The sequence below is a fragment of the Anarhichas minor genome, unplaced genomic scaffold (assembly GCF_050575085.1).
Source record: "Anarhichas minor isolate MPS153535 unplaced genomic scaffold, ASM5057508v1 ptg000049l, whole genome shotgun sequence".
Classification (NCBI taxonomy): Eukaryota; Metazoa; Chordata; class Actinopteri; order Perciformes; family Anarhichadidae; genus Anarhichas; species Anarhichas minor.
The window spans coordinates 2,191,526-2,208,699 of NW_027466495.1; the positions used below are offsets into that span (position 1 = coordinate 2,191,526).

Consider the following 17,174-nt stretch of genomic DNA (forward strand, 5'->3'; position numbering starts at 1 on the left):
GTTGCTTCAACACCACGGACCTCGGGGCTTCTGCATGCTTGCCAAGCTGCAGTCACCCACAGAGCCGTGTGCTTATTTTCTCTGCCCTTTTCTTGACCATATGGAGCATAAGGGTCATAGGGACACGGTGTATCACAGATTTGTCCGTGTGTGAGTCAACATGGGTGTGTGTGTGTATGTATTGCTTGTTTGCGAAATGAGCCAAATCTGCTCGCTAGTGTCTGTGGGTTTGGCAGCGGGGTGCATTTATTTTGTCAGCATTTGCATTTTCCTGCCAGCCAAGAATACTTTTATTAGCTCTACCAATATAGATGCAGAAAGCAGTTCATGGTCTGGATGGACTTAACAACATGGCGGTGTTCTTTTCTCACTTTATGAAGGGATTCCTTTTTCCCATTAAATTCAAAACCAAGAATTGCAGAGCCAGTGCGAGCTGTTCCTATTAATATAAACAATGGACTATTCCATGGTACAAGTGGAAAAGCCCAGATGATGAATGTAAATGTCAAAGGTCAAAGACACGATATAGGTGGAAGATGATGAAGTGTCTTTTACTCCATTGCCAGCTGATCCGGGGTCAGCTTGTCAGAGCTGACATGGTGACACAGAAGCAACCTCTCACTTAATCACCGTATTAATTCACCCATCACAGAGCCCTAATGACACCGCCGCTGGCCAATTAATCTCCAAATTTGATTTAGCGAGTGTCCATTCATCATAACCGACTGTTTCAGTATGCAATCAATACAGCCCTTTTAGCACTTCGGACACCTAGACCTCAAGAGGTACACATTCATGGTGTGAAGAGGTGTTGTGATAAAGTAAATGCTCGACCAGGCCAAAGGAGGGAAGCATCAATCAAGTACCAGTGCATACATCAGCAGCACTTTGCCCTCAGCATCTCTTGAAAGCCTCTTTGGAGAAGAAGCAACGGGTGCAGCGCAGTGCTCATCAACAATGAACATGTGTCCATCACTTCAGAGCTTCATAAAACATGTCCTCCCTGACCACAATGAGCAACTAAACATGTACTGACACAGCCCCCCTTTGCTAGCGGCTCCTAATTTGCTTGTGCAGAGTTGTTTGTCTTCCTGTGTCTTGGAATAAGCTGTGTTGCTAGTGCACCTTGTCAGTATCCCTGCATGCTTGCGCTTGGACACACTCTCGCCCATACGTACACACGCCATCAAGCCGCGGGGCGAAGGCAGCTCTGCTCACTCAAGGGGAAAGTGAACAGCTGTGCCCGTGACAGCTGGAGCAGCCATGACATCCCCTCACCAAATACCAGGGATGGCTTAGGACGCAACGGCGAATCAGCCGAGAGGGGTCCATTTACAACCTGGACGAGAGGCCGAGGCTTTAGCCTGCGACCAGACTGAAGCGACAGAGCTCGGCTTTTTTTTTTTTTCTCCTCGCATTTGCGGTGATAATGTGAGAAGTAATGAGTTTCTCCTTGGTCTACAGCCCATATAATAGTCCCCCATTTGCTTCAAAACAAGCCCAATGGAGCAAATTAGATAATGTTGTGCCTGTGAAAAATGAGCGGAATACTAATGTTTATTTTCAGAGGTCCAGTTTCAATGATTCCTCATCAGATTCTCACCAGAATCTTGTTTCATTGCTTACATTTTCTAATCTCATCTAGACCAACGTGGTAGTAACTCACTCAGGAGAAAAACATCTGCTAGATGCTCAAACTACAAAAAAACAGAGCTGTACATTGAGAACACACCAACATCGGTGGCGTGTCAATTATTTTGCCTTCCCTGGAGATAGATTAAGAATGCAACATGCTTTTGCACGTAAACACTTTTACTAATCATCCCAAAGTTTTGGTTTTGTTTGAAATATAAAAAATGATGGATGTCTAAAATGTGTTAGAACCGCTTCCGATTGTGAAGGCAGCATTAAAAAAAAGAAATCAGTGTACTATGCAAATGAGCATAATCACCTTCAGTCCCTTTAGCACCAGACCGATTTTAATTACACCTTAATTTCATGTATAAATACCCCCAATTCAGACGAGCTGCTGCAGTAAGCCCCTGCAGAATAGACTGAGTGGGAGGACTGTATAGGTACAGATAATTACAACTCGCTGTTATGGACTCCTGATTATATGAGGTGGTGGCCAACATCCTGTCTCCAAATACCACTGAATGAACCTCATCGGGGTGATAGATTAAAGTATGTCACGGCTGTGACAGTCCTGTCCTGTAAACTGAGGAGTACTTCACACATGGCCAAGACAGTCATTCTATCTTAAAGATGAAGCATGACCGGTCCAATTTTTGTGATGCAGACGCAAGATAACCAAGACAGCATGTCTTGCCACTTCATATAGTCGAGAGTATGTAACTCCAGGTTATATAAAATCAGAGTCTTACACTGAGGGTACCAACTGGTTATGTGGAGCTGGATTTTCCCCTTGTTACATGTTCTGAAAACTGTTCAGTAAGTGGAATTTTGGGACTGGCTTATGTGTAAAACATACCTCTTAAAAATTGCTATCTGGGGTTGTTTCTAAACCAAAGACTTGTGGTCCCGTTTGCGGGCACGTTTCTGTTTCCAATGAAGTGCGACTTGTCTCCAGAAAGTTTCCAGCTTTTAATTAACTCGATAACAATTAACGGATTTTACAGACGCAACCACATGTTAGCCTTTTTTTTTCTCCTTTTGATGTAATATATGGAAGAAAAAAAAAAGATGCATGTTTGGTAGAATTAATGTACTATGCTTGAGAACTTCAAAACATATACAGTACGACCTGGGAAATTAGCCCAGACAGTAAAAAAGCAAAGCCCCAGTCCATCTTGAGAAAGCATTCAAGTTGAACTATAAATAGAAGCTTTTTCCTCCTGCAGGGACCGAAGACTGAGCATTGTTGCAAACACCGGAGGAGCATATGCTGAGGCACAGCTCGTTGCGGCCTCAGATGTTCCTTAACAGTTGATTTCCTCAAGTTGCGTTTCCTTTTTCACCACGTTATTGTGCTAATTATCTTTCGGCACGTTCCACATGGGTGGCTTGAAGCGCAGACCGCACAAACTCAGCTCAGTTTGTTTATCTTATCCCAGAAGCACACGAGGGCCACTGTATAAATCAGCCCAGCTGTGTGACACATTGGGTCCTCAACACTATTGACTGTTTCCAAATGCGTCTGAGAGCTGATGGAGCATTTGCAAAGCTCTGCGCTTTTGCAGTCAAATAAGATTTGTGCAGGGCAAATTTCCCGCGGCGCTGCTCTCACAGTGTTGATATTCAGGTAACTTCATATAGAGAAAAAAAAAAACACAAAGCATTGCTTGTATTGCCTGATTTGGGTGATTTGTGTTCTGCTGCATGTACTTCACCTCCTACCATGCCGGAGGGCTCAGAAAATATGAACCACGTACTTCCATTATTCACAAAGTGCACGGCGACGCCGCCGGTAATTGCCATAGACAACAGCACACACTGACATGGAGGCAGAAAACAGCGATGCAGTCAAAAAGAAGTGTGTCATTTTATCGCTCGTCACGCAGAATTTGTAAGGCTATACATTTTTCACATTTCCCTCAAACACTCACACGGCACGCCTGGAACCTCTGCTGTCTGCCGTGATATGAAACGGGTCTGTGCTTTGTGTGCACACCTGTATGCCAATGTTACAGTTAGAATCTGAACTGTTATTCTTTTTTTTTCTGCTTGGAGGAACGACTGCGGTTTAACCTGACTTTAAAATCTCCTGACTTCAGCGTACCAGATATGATCTTGACTGAAATGCCGGCATGGAAATTCAGACTAAATCTGTCACTCTGTGATGTTTCTAGTCATTTCTTTTTGGGTCTTACAAGCAAGATGATAACAAAAAGAAAACAGCCCTGTGGGTGTTTTTTTTTCCTGTAAAAAAATAAGTACAAAAAAAATAAATAAAAGAGCCGACGCACATTTCCTTTTCTTTTAAGAGAAAGTAAAGAGCTGGCTGTTCTGTAATTTCAGAATTGCCTACTGAGGTCAGAGGTTCCATGCTTGAATGCCCACATTTGCATCTTTGTGGCCCAGGAAGGAAGAATGAGCTGTTGCATCTCCTCTGATGTGCAAAAGTGAGAATGTACAACAGCATTCACTGAACTACATGCGCTCCACTGATCTCAGCGTGAAACTATTTCGCCGCAGCAGGGTATTCCTTCTCTCACAAAATCTATACAAATGCAAAACCACGTGAAAATGGGGCCACGCTTTCATGGGAGCGCGTGAACAGACTGCATCCAGACACAATAAGTAAAATAGTCATGCAAAACAAATGTGCTGGCTACATGTATTTTGAGTAAACAGCACATTGTCGTCACTGCATGCCTATTTTTTTGCCGTTTCTTTAAATGTCTTTATGCGGCAGGTATCTGCACTGGTCTCCTTAGCGCCTCTGTTTTCCACTCCCCAATTATCATGCAGGATCATAACAACAGCAGCAACCAAAGGCATTTGCGGTGGCAGGGCTATATGACCCTTGTTTGTCATTCCCCAGCTACAATGCAGGCACCCGATCCATGCAGGCAAGGTGAAATCTGCATCCATTTCTCATATTTACATGTGAACTGATGATTCCCCTGTGGGCTTACTGTGGCCTTCCAAATACTCTACGTGGTGCAAACGGAGGTGATGTATGGCACTAGTGGGCAACTGAAGCTGGTGACTAACCCAATATGATACATGGTTTCACAGCCTAATTGCAGCTCCCAGCTGAATAGGCCATAAGCCAACAGAGACCTACTGACCTTGGTGAACATAAAAAAAAGAAATAAAGGGCCCCCATGCCTCTACATGACCCACTAAAAACAATCTCTGCTCGACATGTAACAACTCGGAAAGGCTATTGTGAACAGTTACCTCATTGGCCGAGATGTCAGGAAAGCTGCTTGTGTATTACATATAGAAAGAAGGTAACATCTGCCACATACCCTGTAGAGAATATACAGTTAAGTTATACTGTGGTGCTTTACCGATAGGGCAATCTTTCAAAGGATAGGGAATTCAAACAGCACCAAACTGCCTGTTATTTATGCGGCATATAGGCCTTTGTACCAACTGTTCAGGTGCAGGATGCCACATTAAACAAACCATGTCTGTTTGCATAGCTTTAACCAAGACTGGTACATACTGCCGTGTCCCACTATATGAGACACACCTGGAGGAAAGCTGCTGTAGTGGTGGTATGCCACACAAAGATATTGATGGGAAAAAAACACGCCATCGTTCAAAGAGGCAGATGCTGCCCTCTTTGTTCTCCATCACCCGTCTTCCTACCCTGTCGAAGCCAACAGCTGTTCTTTTGCTGTGCAAGTTAAGGCAGGAAACAGATAATTGAAAATGTCGATCTCATTAATTATCACAGTGAGGCAACTTGCATTGGGAAACAAAGGGCTCGTTCTGATAGTTTCAGACCTGGGTGCTTGCAAAGCAAAATCATATTCCATGGCAAAACCTTTTGCCAATAGTTAGTGATCTCAAAAGCTTAAAGCGGCATTCAATATGTTGATGTTGACAATGGATCCAATGACTATGTGTAATGTCAAAGGGGTTCCTTGTAGTGACAAGCACACACAGAAAAAAATAATGTTCTCAGCTCTACAAAGCTTTATAGCTCTTTCAGCAAATAGTTTTGATTTCACAGCCCGCAGCTTCACTCTTTTGGTTCAATCTCACTGCTCTTATTGTGTTATTTTCTGCATAAAAGGGAATATAAATCCACAGAACGATACCTGGCCAGCACCAAATGGCAGACATAATTAGGTTAGCAACTAGCTACTGAACAAATTTAACATTTAAGAGCTCGAGAGAGATATAGCAAATAGTCTATATTATATAGACAAATATTTCCCAAAGCTAAGAGAAAGAGTACTTGGACTTCTCATTCGGTGGCCAGAAACAGGACTCCGAATGAATACTAATGTTTCTGTTGGATGAGTCAACAGGCAACTGTGATAATATGGCCAGTATTGCTGGTTTAACTAAAGCCTGTGGTCAGAAAACAGGTAAAAGGCAAGGCAATGGTGCTGTCCACTCAGCCACAATGCCATTCTCATCCCACATTATATTGCACTGCATTGATAATGTGACATAGAAGAACACAAACCAACAGGAGCCAGTCTTCCTGTTGTAGTTTAGGCGCCATATGAGAGCTTATTTTCATCATTGGAGAACTTAACTCAAAGACAAAAATGAAGTCTGTCAGCTCAAACTTGCAACGTTAGCAGACAGAATATAATTTCTTTGCATTGCAACTCCCTGCTGTCAAAACTGTTTTAAAGCCTTTCAGCAACTCTAAACCTACAGTACAAAGCCGCTCCTCACAGGAGAGGAAGATCTTATTTTGTGACCAAGGTGCTGCAGATTATATACTCTTGCATGGCAGATTCACACCAGTCTTCCTGGTCCATTTAGAGAGGCGCCAGCCGGTGTTGCACCTGTAACACATACTGCAACTCCTAATTGATTTTACAAGGCAGCTTAGACGCTAATTGCGGATTTGTCTGGGGAGATTCTCGATCCAAAATGGCTTAGCAACTTCTTTTGTGGTGTGCCGTTAGGAGATTTTCATTCATGGGAGAGAAGATAGGATGGGGATTGAATGAATGCATCAGGAAACAAGTTGTGTGCTGCATTTAGAGGAAAGGCAGATATGAGACACACTGACATGATCAAACGGATGCATTCCAGGACCCTCACACGTTCATGACACATCCAATTTGAAAGTTATCTTTCTTTTGTGGGTTGCACAGCAAATAGTGTTCACATTTGGAGTACGATGATGATGATAACACTTTTGACATTACATTTTGTTTTTTTTTCAGATCAGGAGAGCAGCAAATCATTACAGTGTGGGAAATAAATGCAAAAAAATTGCTTTCAATTTGTTCAAACCATTCAAGACAAATCTTTAACTTCAAGTGAGGACGAAATAATTGGATGTGTTTTAGAGTAAGCTCCAGTTTATCTTAACAAGTCTGACACCAATCCGGGGCAGATGAATAATTGGATAACAATATCAAAAAGATCTAAGTGATAGAACACAGCGCACTTTGAATTCCAATGTAACCGATGTAGTTTCTCCTCACTTAATAAGTTGTGCTGTACAAAATCCTGTCCTCATATCTTGTCATCTCTACTGCTCTTGATGTTGAGCGAAGCTCCTTTCACAACACATCAATAAGTTGCCCTAATGGTCATCAGCACGGAGCGAGTATATGCATCAATCAGCATTAAGCAGTGCAGCGGTAAATCTCATTCATATTCACATTATTGAATGACCATTAGGCTAATGCGGTTCCTTTTCAAAACAAGGTGTTGAAGGAATAACATGTTACTGCAGTGACCGAGGACAGTTCAGTCATCTGGCTGCAAACACTGTACCTGCTCCAGAGACAATGGGTAGAATACGGACTTTGTGAAGCGGTGCATTTGCCATTTCCCCTTTTATGCTCCAGAGGGCTTTGTGTAAAGGTCCAGAATTGTCAGCACTACTGGAATGTAAAGCTTATTCCAGAGAAAGATTAAATAAATGTAATGGTGCAAAAGGCAAATGTCTTATTCACTCTGTAGCGCAGCTGCAGCCTTTCCAGTAATGTGGCATTACAGCAATTCTCTTTAAGTTGAATCTATGAGCCGGATGCAAGAGGACATATTTGAAGTTTTTGGGAAAGAGGAGTGAAACACAAAGTTTGGAGGGTAACGAATATTGCTTACCATGAATAAAGCTTAAAGCTGTGCTTTATCAAATGGATCAATGATCAGTGGTTCAAATGCTATCTTGTGAAATGTAGTTTTTGGCAAGAAACTGCAGATGTTTTCACAGCAATATAAGAGAGATATTAGAGGGAATTATGACCTGTTTAACTTCTGTACATTAGCTCAAAGCTAGTGCCAAGATTTCTTTTATTAATCAAAATAAATATTTTCTTTCCTAATCATATGAATTCTGTGTTTTTATGCAAATCACCACTATAGAGGACTATAACAAAGTAAAAGCATAAGGTTTACTGGCGGTTCAAATGATTTTCCAGGACGGTGGTGAAAGAAAACATAGTCTGAAACATTGTATCGGTTACCAGCTGCTATATCAAAACAAAACAACAACAAAAACAATCTGTATCGGCCGAATATTGCTCATCAGCGATCGGTATTGGTGGCAAACAAACGTGATCGAGGAATCTCTACGTAGTGGTGGCATGTTAATTTCCTCTTGGTTACACAAGAAAAATATATTTTTGATCCCTTTGGTTCTGATTAGCTTTTGTCTCATAGGCAAATTAAATTCTCAGTGTCATCTTTTTTTGGTTATAGCCCAAACACTGTGGATTTTTTCTTTTACAAGTTAGATGATAAAAAATATGAATATAATATAAATATTTTATCTCAGCAAGATCATATTAATGGCATATTACAACCTATTGGCCTATTCAAGCAAAACTGTTGAACTAAAGGTCATTTTAATTTGACAGTTTGCCTTTCAAAACCATGCAAGAGTATGAATAGTGAGCCTTAATATATGTCTACTTAAAATGCATCCATTCTTCTTCAACCCGGGTTGTACATTACTACTATATAACTGAAGACACCCAGTATAATTTGAAAAAAGATCACAATCATAATAATACCATACTGATGTAATATTGTGCCACTGGGACCTTAAACATAAAACCACACTCGCCACATCACGGGATCAGAAAACCATGAATTTAACGTTTTAAGCACAAAGGTCCATCGTTAAATCTCCACCGTGCAGCCCGTCTCTGAAGAGATCACACATTCCGTGTTGTTTTGGCCCTCATTTCAGAATCTGCTCCTCAAAACACCCGAGAACTAAACAGTGTGGGAATATGATGGGATTAATCTGACAGAATATATGCAGTTCCATAAGACCAGCCAGGCAGGAAATAGATTGGAGGTTGTGATTTGGGGGAGTTAGGATGGGAGTGGCGGGGGTTCCAGAGAAATAATGTGTCACTCACAGCGCCGACTGCTGCCTCTGCAACCGAGGCTGAGGCATGACCCGCAGCCTGTTTCATGTGATAAAAACTGAACATTCGGAGCTTTCACCTTCAGCTGCTTTCAATGTTCTTACAGAAAAGCAACAAGAAAAGGAGTCTCGAGGGGGAAAAGAGATGCATTTAGACAGCCTCTCTCTCATCATTTACTTTGTCTGTAGCACTTTGATGTAAGCTCAGTCCCTCTGTATGTGCTTTGACAGCAGTGCAAGGTAATTATTGAAACATATGGAGGGCTGAGCCCTCTCTTAACCCTCTCACTAATGATGCTTGGCTATTACAGAAGGGCACGGGAAGGACACTTCTACCATTAACTGATATATCCCACTAGAGATCCATGCCTTATCTTACACTGGTTGGCTGAAGGGAAGCCGTTAGAGCTTTAGAGGGAAGTGGGGAAAGAAAATCGGAAACATATGACCTTGTTCATGCTTAAAAGTGTTCCTCAAAACACAAAAGGGACCGTGGCCCACATGCTGCAAAAAGGGCTCTCAGTGAAAACATGGAACTTTTCCGAACCTTGACGTCAATCCCATGATAAAATCTTTTTGTTTCATTTTAATATTCTGCTTCATTCTCACCAACATGTGTACCAAACAAGAGTCTTTTTACGACATCCTTAGATTGCAAGATGCATGTTTAAAAAAGGAACTCGTCATTTTTTTCCTACATTTAATAGATGCTGGAAATATTTGACTGCTTTTCACTGCATGTTGTTATCAACAGAGCAAAGCAACCACTGATGGACTAAGACCATTTTAAAAGGGTTGCTTTCTGAGGCTGACGGTACACCGGGTTAGCACATAAAATTACAACAATTGCTTAATCTTCGCTACATCAAAGCCTTTCCATTGGCAGCAGATTCACTTAGACGACCCACTTCAACTCCATTAACTTTCCTTGCTGAATGGAATCGGGGAAGATGCCTCACTATAATGCCGGCTCACTTAGGGCAATTTTTCAGCTTGGAAGCTGCAGCTCTCTCTCATGTTAATGGCCCCAATAGTTACCCTCCCCAGTCCATGCAAAGCACACGCGTACATCCCCCAGGTACATCGCAGTGTGACCCAGCCAACTGGAGCTTTTTGTTCATGTGGTCTTGTGTGCTGTGGGCAAAAGTGATGCTGCTACACAATGCACTAAAAGCTTTGGCGGACAGCAAGAGTACCCAACACAATGGCTGTATAGTAGCCGATCCAGAAGCAGCAGTTGGAAATAGCTTCACTCCTTCAGCTATAAGCAGCATTTACACAATTCAGCCGAAATGGCCTTATGCGAAATTAACCTCAGCAGCAGCTATTTGGAGGGCATATTTGCATGAGATTATTAAAATGTAAAAAGGATATTACAGACATATATAGCATATTGAAAAGCTCAACTCTAAATACAACTCTGACAAAGTTTATTATTACACCATGGTTTGAGTTATCGAGTGCCTAGACACGACCTTACTGTGCTGTTGATTTTATCTTCAGGCGGTGTAGATAGAGTGTGCCCCACAGGTCCAGCTGAGTGGGTGAAACTACGAAAAAATATAGTCCAGCAAGTACATCTGTTCAGTCATTCTAAGTGGAATTTTCTTGTCACCTAGTGACATTTTCCAACTGGCACATAGCACACATCTTGGATTGGTCCATAACACCAGAGCAGCTCTTACATCCATCTCTCCCAGTAGCTAATTGAGACAGGAGAAAGGCTTCAGCCATTCCATTCTCTCCCTAAACGACTATGGGACGCTGGAGACCAGATGGTCTGTCTGCGAATGTCACTGGTGGCCAGTTGTTACATTTGACAATGTGGGCTGATCTGGCAACTATCAGGACAATTTTGCTGCCTTCAAGAAGGGAGAAACTGGGAAAATAGCACTTGGATTGATTTCATCCCTCATTCGGCGCACAGCAAATATTTCTGACAAAGACATATGGTGCAGAGAAGTGCAGAGCAGCATGCTGCCCAGTCTCAAGCCTGAGCCGTTTTCACTTGATTGTTTCAGGTAACATGTGCATTTAGACAAGCAATGTATGCAGTGTTTGCATGCAGGCCTGCTGGCAGCCACACATGATGTTTCATCTCAGTGATGGATCTCTGCGGAACCACAAATATCCCTCCCTTACTGTATTATACACAAAAGCCTTCCCTTTTTTACCTCCAAAGCATCAAAATATAATTCAACACATTGCTTCATGCTGGTGTTGTTAAAACATGTTCATCAGCCTACATGAAGTCACACACATTTGTCTCCGGACCGCAACGCCGCATGCCAGATGTTGGCTGTAACATGTCAGGAAGGAAGTAGCAATGCTGCCTCGAAGCTCCACCTCAGTCACCCTGTCTCCAGCTGAACCAATCTCTGAGAAATAGAGTCTTTCACCTTCAGTCTATTTGGAATTTCGGGGGAAACCAACCTGGCGTTCAAAGTTGCTTGCTGAAGCAGAGTCCCTGTCTGGGCTTTGGCAGCTGGACTGATAGCCAGCCCTGTGGAATGGCAGCTGTTGAAGGGCTTTTTAAATTGCACCCAGGTTGATGGGTGGCTGTCAGGAGGGCAATGGACAGAGAATTTAGAAAGGGGAAAAAAGAAAAAAGAAAAAAAAAGATCAGGGATGGAAGGGCAGGAGGGAGGGGAGTGGAGCTGGGATGACAGTGACCCCAAGGTGTACAGAAAAAGAACTGTCTCAAATCCTGAAATACTATATGAAGTGAAGGCATTGAAAAAAATGGTGAACGGGGAGTGGGATGGGGGGGGAGGGGCATCGCTAAGGTGGAAGCGGGCGATATTAGTGTGAGAATAAATGGAGCGCCAAGGCCCGTCATCACCAGGGTTATTTAGGCAGGCGGCACATCATCACTGTTCATCGTGTTTGATATTCCCAGACTATGTTTACATACAGCAGGATAATATCGCTCTCTTTGCAAAGCTTGATCGCTTGTCACAGATACAAATGGAAATGTCAACCATCTACTGCGCTCTCTTTCTTCGTATGATGGTGTTTTACAGTCGCCTTTGTGCTCACCAAATCGTACCATTCTAATAATTACAAAAAGCGAAGACATGTTTCCGCTGGCTTTCGAATCAAAACATTGTGAACGCACGATACCATTTCGAATTAAGCAAAGTGGAGATACTGTGTTTTGCCATTTACGACGCGGTGGGACACTGTGGGTGTCATATAATGTGACTCTTTCAGCCTCACTGGCTAATCTTGCCATTGCTGTGGTTGTGCTGTGCAACAGATGGTGTTTTAAGAAGGTCATCATGTCTATTTCCCCAGTTGTTACACATGCTAGTTTCATTATTTGGGGATATTTAAGGCATAATGTAGAACTTGTCAAGGTGTCAAGCTGCAGCTGAATATACACAGTGCTTGTTTAATCTATCACACCCCGTGGAGTGTTTAAGATTGAAATGTACTGAGTGGACCCTGAGCAGCAAATTATTTTTAATAAACCATCCAATTAGTAATGTTAAGCGTACGCTCATAGCACTGCAGAGTGACTAGCAGGAAGGTCTGCCATTTAAAGTGAATACAGTCTTGGGCACCATAATGTGTCTATTTTCGGGAACTAACGTCATTGTCTGGAGCTATTCTCAGTTTCGTACAGGCACAAGCATCTTCACTTGGAATGTATTTTCTGCATCTCTGCATACTCTCACAGTATTCAGCATGAAACCCACAGATTGATTTCATTCTGTTTGTATCTCTAACCAACTGGCCCTGTGAGCCTCTGATAGCACCAGGCTGGCTACATTCATGGCCAATTATTAGCCATAAATCTATGAAGGGCGGGAGGATCTCTGACAGGTGGCTCCTTACTGCCTGCTGATTGCTGGAGTGTACATTTTAATCATGTTCTGTATTCCCCACCGGTCAAGACACCTTTCTTACTGGAGGGATAGATCAGACACAATGGGGCTACCAATTTCCTCTTTCCTAACTCTTGGCTCCTTCCCAAAAGATGCGCACATTATATTCCTATCATATCATTGATGCCGAGCGTCGTTTAAAATGGATTTCTTTTCAAACTCAAATGTATCAGATTTACAAAGTGTTCACACATAAGCTGACATTGACCAATATTAAGGTTGTGGTAATTACAACAACGGTTCAAAGACTATTTCATATTTTGAAATGTAGAGGATTTGTCACATCCGAGCAAATTATTGGATGCTTCCATTGCATTCACTGAATCCAGACACGGCACCGCGTAAGCCTGCGTCTAGAACAGCTCCGCGATTATACGCCAGTGGAATGACAGCATACTGTATATCAAACTGTGGCCATTTAGTCTCAGTAACTCCATGATATAGCTTGCATATAAACTAGGAATAAATTCCCCTTCAGCATTTTGACAGCAGCTATTCAGATACTTAGCCCTCATACTCTGCAGTCATATTCCTCTGCCAGAATCAATTGCGATGGCAACCATTGCCAAGCCTGAATTTTATCTCCCAGCTGGAAAAGAAAAAGGGGAAGAAAACAGAGCACGGAGATATGCTGTTTATCAGTCACACAACTAATTCTCTCTTGATTCCCCTTTTGAAAGTGAACTTGCATTAATCTACAAGACCTTGAGCGCCTTATGCACACAATCAGCAGTGACGTGCCCCCTTTTTTCCTCTTTCTTTTGGTCAATCTCTGACCTTTTGAGTGCCGCCCACATTTTAATTAATACTAAACTAAAAAGCTGCTCAGCGCCCCCCCCCCCCCCAACTCCCATTTCTTCTTTGTTCTCACGACTCCTTTTTTGGTGCCCCAATGAAATCCCTGTTAGACATACCACATTCAAGCAGTGACTGAATATCAGCAGTGAAGAAGGGGCTTTTGTAACGGCTTGGAAAATTACAAGGGCTTAAGTGTCAGACACATATGCCTGCCGAATGTAATCAGTGGGTAATAAATGCTTGCCCTTTACACTATAAAAGGAAATGGCAGTACTGAATGTGTGCTCAAGCTCAGGGCAGCAGATCACTGCGCTGTTGGAACAATCACAATCTTCACCCCTGCCTCTTGAACTCTTTTCTTCTTTTTTTTTTTTAATCATAACAGCTTTTATGACGGTGAATAAAGCGCATTCTAACATGTGTTGTTTGTTGTCGTCCTGCAGCTCTTGAACTGTTGGGAGGGTCGCTTGAGTGCTGAAAGGTAAGCTTTTATAATCACATCTGAGGCGAGAATCATTGTACGGTCAACAACAAAGATGGGTCATGACATTTTAAGCTGGGTTTCCATTTCTGCTCCCGTCTCAGAAGAACTGTGTGTGCTAATGCTGGTTGCAGCAGAACGGAGCCTTAGAGGATAGAGTGTGAAGGCCCCCTGCTCTTTTCTCCCCACTGTTTAATTAGCATGGTCTCAGAGACTGGGGGTGCCGCTTTAGCAATCACGAATCCTGCCCAGCCAATAAGAACTGGTGCTCAACCACGTCTGACAGAGATAAATGGCATGCCGCAACATCTCAGCCTCACCCATCATCTCTGCTGCCCATGCAACAGTGAAGTATATTGGTGGAGTGCCACAAATCTAAGTGAGCATGTTGGTCATTCGACAACAACATAAATCTATGTGGGTGTTTGTTTGGGCAGTTTGTTTGCAAAAGCTAAGCCGATCTTCTTGGGTTTGTATGGTTAGGGTTTGCTGAGCATACATTCAACATCTTGACACAACACTCAGTAGATGCATTGTGGAAAAGTTTGGAGGTAAAAAAAAAAAATAAAATACACCCGTCGTTACCACAAAGTGGGGGTGCATTTGATGCTGTTCATTGGCTCTGTTTCACCGAGATGGGATTCAGGGGCTGGGTTTGATCAATAGGTGGGGAATTTAGGGAACAAACGTGAGCCAATCACTAAAGACTGACAAGACGTTTTACCCATCCTTCGACTTGATCGCGGAAAGCATTTTGCAGCTTAAGATTCAATTAAAGGGGGGATATTTTGGATAAATGTCTGACAATTGGTCCATCTTTGAAAGACGTGAACTGTTATTCATCCATGCAAAAGAATAGATTACCAGAGAGCTTCCACCGAACACATTATATGCAACATCCGGCATTACCTAGTCTTTTGAGCCAGATGCTTCATCTTATCCAAAGCTAATGGTTCCAGAATACTTTTTCCATAAAGGACACCGACAGCATATAATAAAACCACCTAGATAATTATACCCAAAGGACGTTGAAGGTACCGTGTGTAAAAGGGTAATAAGTGTGTACAAGTAGAAGATTATAAAATAGAAAATCCATTTTACAAGCTTAAATCACGCAGTAGAGTAGCAGTTACTTCTCAGTTAAAGGCAACTTGACAATGAATGCCATGCAAGCGAGGGCTAAGTCCAGAGAACACCTCACCGGGTTCAACAGCCTCCAGTCCAAACAGGGTAAACCTGAGAACCGCTTGAGTTCACATCGTGGAGTTTGAAAGAATTGCTTCTATTTTCATAGATATTTACATCAAATCAATTTGCGTTAGCTGATTAAGTTGAACTGCACTCTGTAGTTACAGCACATTCAGCATGCACTTCCGAGGTCAATTTAGAAAAATAGTGTCACTGAAATAATGCCAGATTGTTCAAAAGCCATCTCAAACTAAATAACTATTATGGAACCCTTTTATAATAAAGTGTCTTTATTAAAGAACTGTTTCCCACATCCTGACACTGACTAACACACACTTGACTTACGGGGTGGTTTCATCAGTAATTGCTGCAGCCTTTTCCCCTGCCTCCTGTTTCAGAGGATCATAGAAAGGGAACAGTTTGTAGCAGTGGGGGCATAATTAGTCAAAGGCCTTGGACACGTCATACTCTGTTAGTCAGCCTCGCTTTAATTCCTTTGTCTCCTATCTGCTCCTAGCATTCATTGGGGCTGTGTGCATGTGTGCCTTTGCTCAGGTGTTACGATGCTTATGCATACATAATGCATGTAGTGAAATTTGATTTGACCCTATATAATACTATTATGATAATACAAGGAAAGATGTTCCATCAGGACATATGCTTGCACTTAGATGCTCACTTTTTGTCTTTTTGTCTCCGTCTGTACTACGATACCTGTGTGAGTGGCCCCTTTGATTTGCTGTCGAACAAAAGAAAAACAAATCATTCTATTTTGGCTTTGTCTCTCAAGCTGGAAAGGCTTCAATATTCATCTCCCTTGCGAGGCTCCTTTTTTATATATTTAGAGGAAATATTCTTTTGGCTTTCCGTCTACCTTTTTGAGCAATTCCCTGGGGCAACAAAATTCATAAAAAAATAATAATGTTTATGATGCCAAAAGGTAGACTTGTTATTACTGTTAAAGGACACTTTTTGGAATAATTAGTGTGTGTGCGTCTGTGTGTAGTTTGCAGAGGGGTTTCTTAAGGCTGGTGATGTGAGGGCGGATGAAAGGATACAGTATAGGGCTATAGGAAAAGCTGCTCCTCCACCACCTTTCTTTGCTTTTCTCCAATTTTGCCTCTCTCCTTCCTTTCCACCCTCTCTCATTCTGCTGCCACTCTACCCATGCTATCTCATCTTGACTGCTTCTCCCGACCCTCTGTTGTTTCCCTATCCAATTTTCCCTGTACATCCTCCCCACTCTCTCTCTCTCTCTGTAGCCTCTTTCCCCCTCTCCCCATAGCTGTTGTTATGCCTGCGCTCATCTGCAACAGCTTTTCTCTCCCCGTCCTCTCTCTTTTACTTTGTGTCCATTCACTCCTGACCCCTCTCTTTTCCCCAACGTGAGGGCTGGCAGCAGTGAAGGACACTGCCCACAGCATGATTAGTCCAAAGAAACATGACCAGAAATCACAGATTACGCAGGCATAAATTAAACTCCAGTATACCGTTCATGTTTCTAGTTTGTGTAGCGAGTGCAGCCTTGTTGATTTTCATCAACATTTCAAGATGTAAAATCAGAAATGTGGAGCACAGGGTTCAGGTGTGCGCCCAGAGCCATTTCAGGGAATGTTCCTTCAGCCATAGCACATGGCACCTCTGCAGAAAGCAACCATTGTGCTTCTGTTCTCTCATCACGCTATATTAGCTTTACAAAGAGAAGAAAAAAAAAACTCTGCAGTGTGTTTGGAGGTGAACCTTGAACTTGAAGTAAAGTCAGTAAATAGCCAGACTTGTACAGCTCTACTAGATTAGATTATACCTCAGGTAACCTCCTGAG

General features: G+C 42.5%; 1 protein-coding gene across 15 annotated transcripts in view; it reads left to right on the top strand.

Moving 5' to 3' along the window:
- Positions 1-17,174, top strand: part of LOC142971806 (receptor-type tyrosine-protein phosphatase delta) — a 343,430-nt gene that overhangs the window by 187,295 nt on the left and 138,961 nt on the right. For all 15 annotated transcript variants that reach the window (XM_076112487.1, XM_076112472.1, XM_076112479.1 and 12 more), the window contains one exon: positions 14,127-14,164. The gene's annotated coding sequence lies outside the window, so the exon portion shown is untranslated. The remainder of the gene's footprint in view (positions 1-14,126; positions 14,165-17,174) is intronic.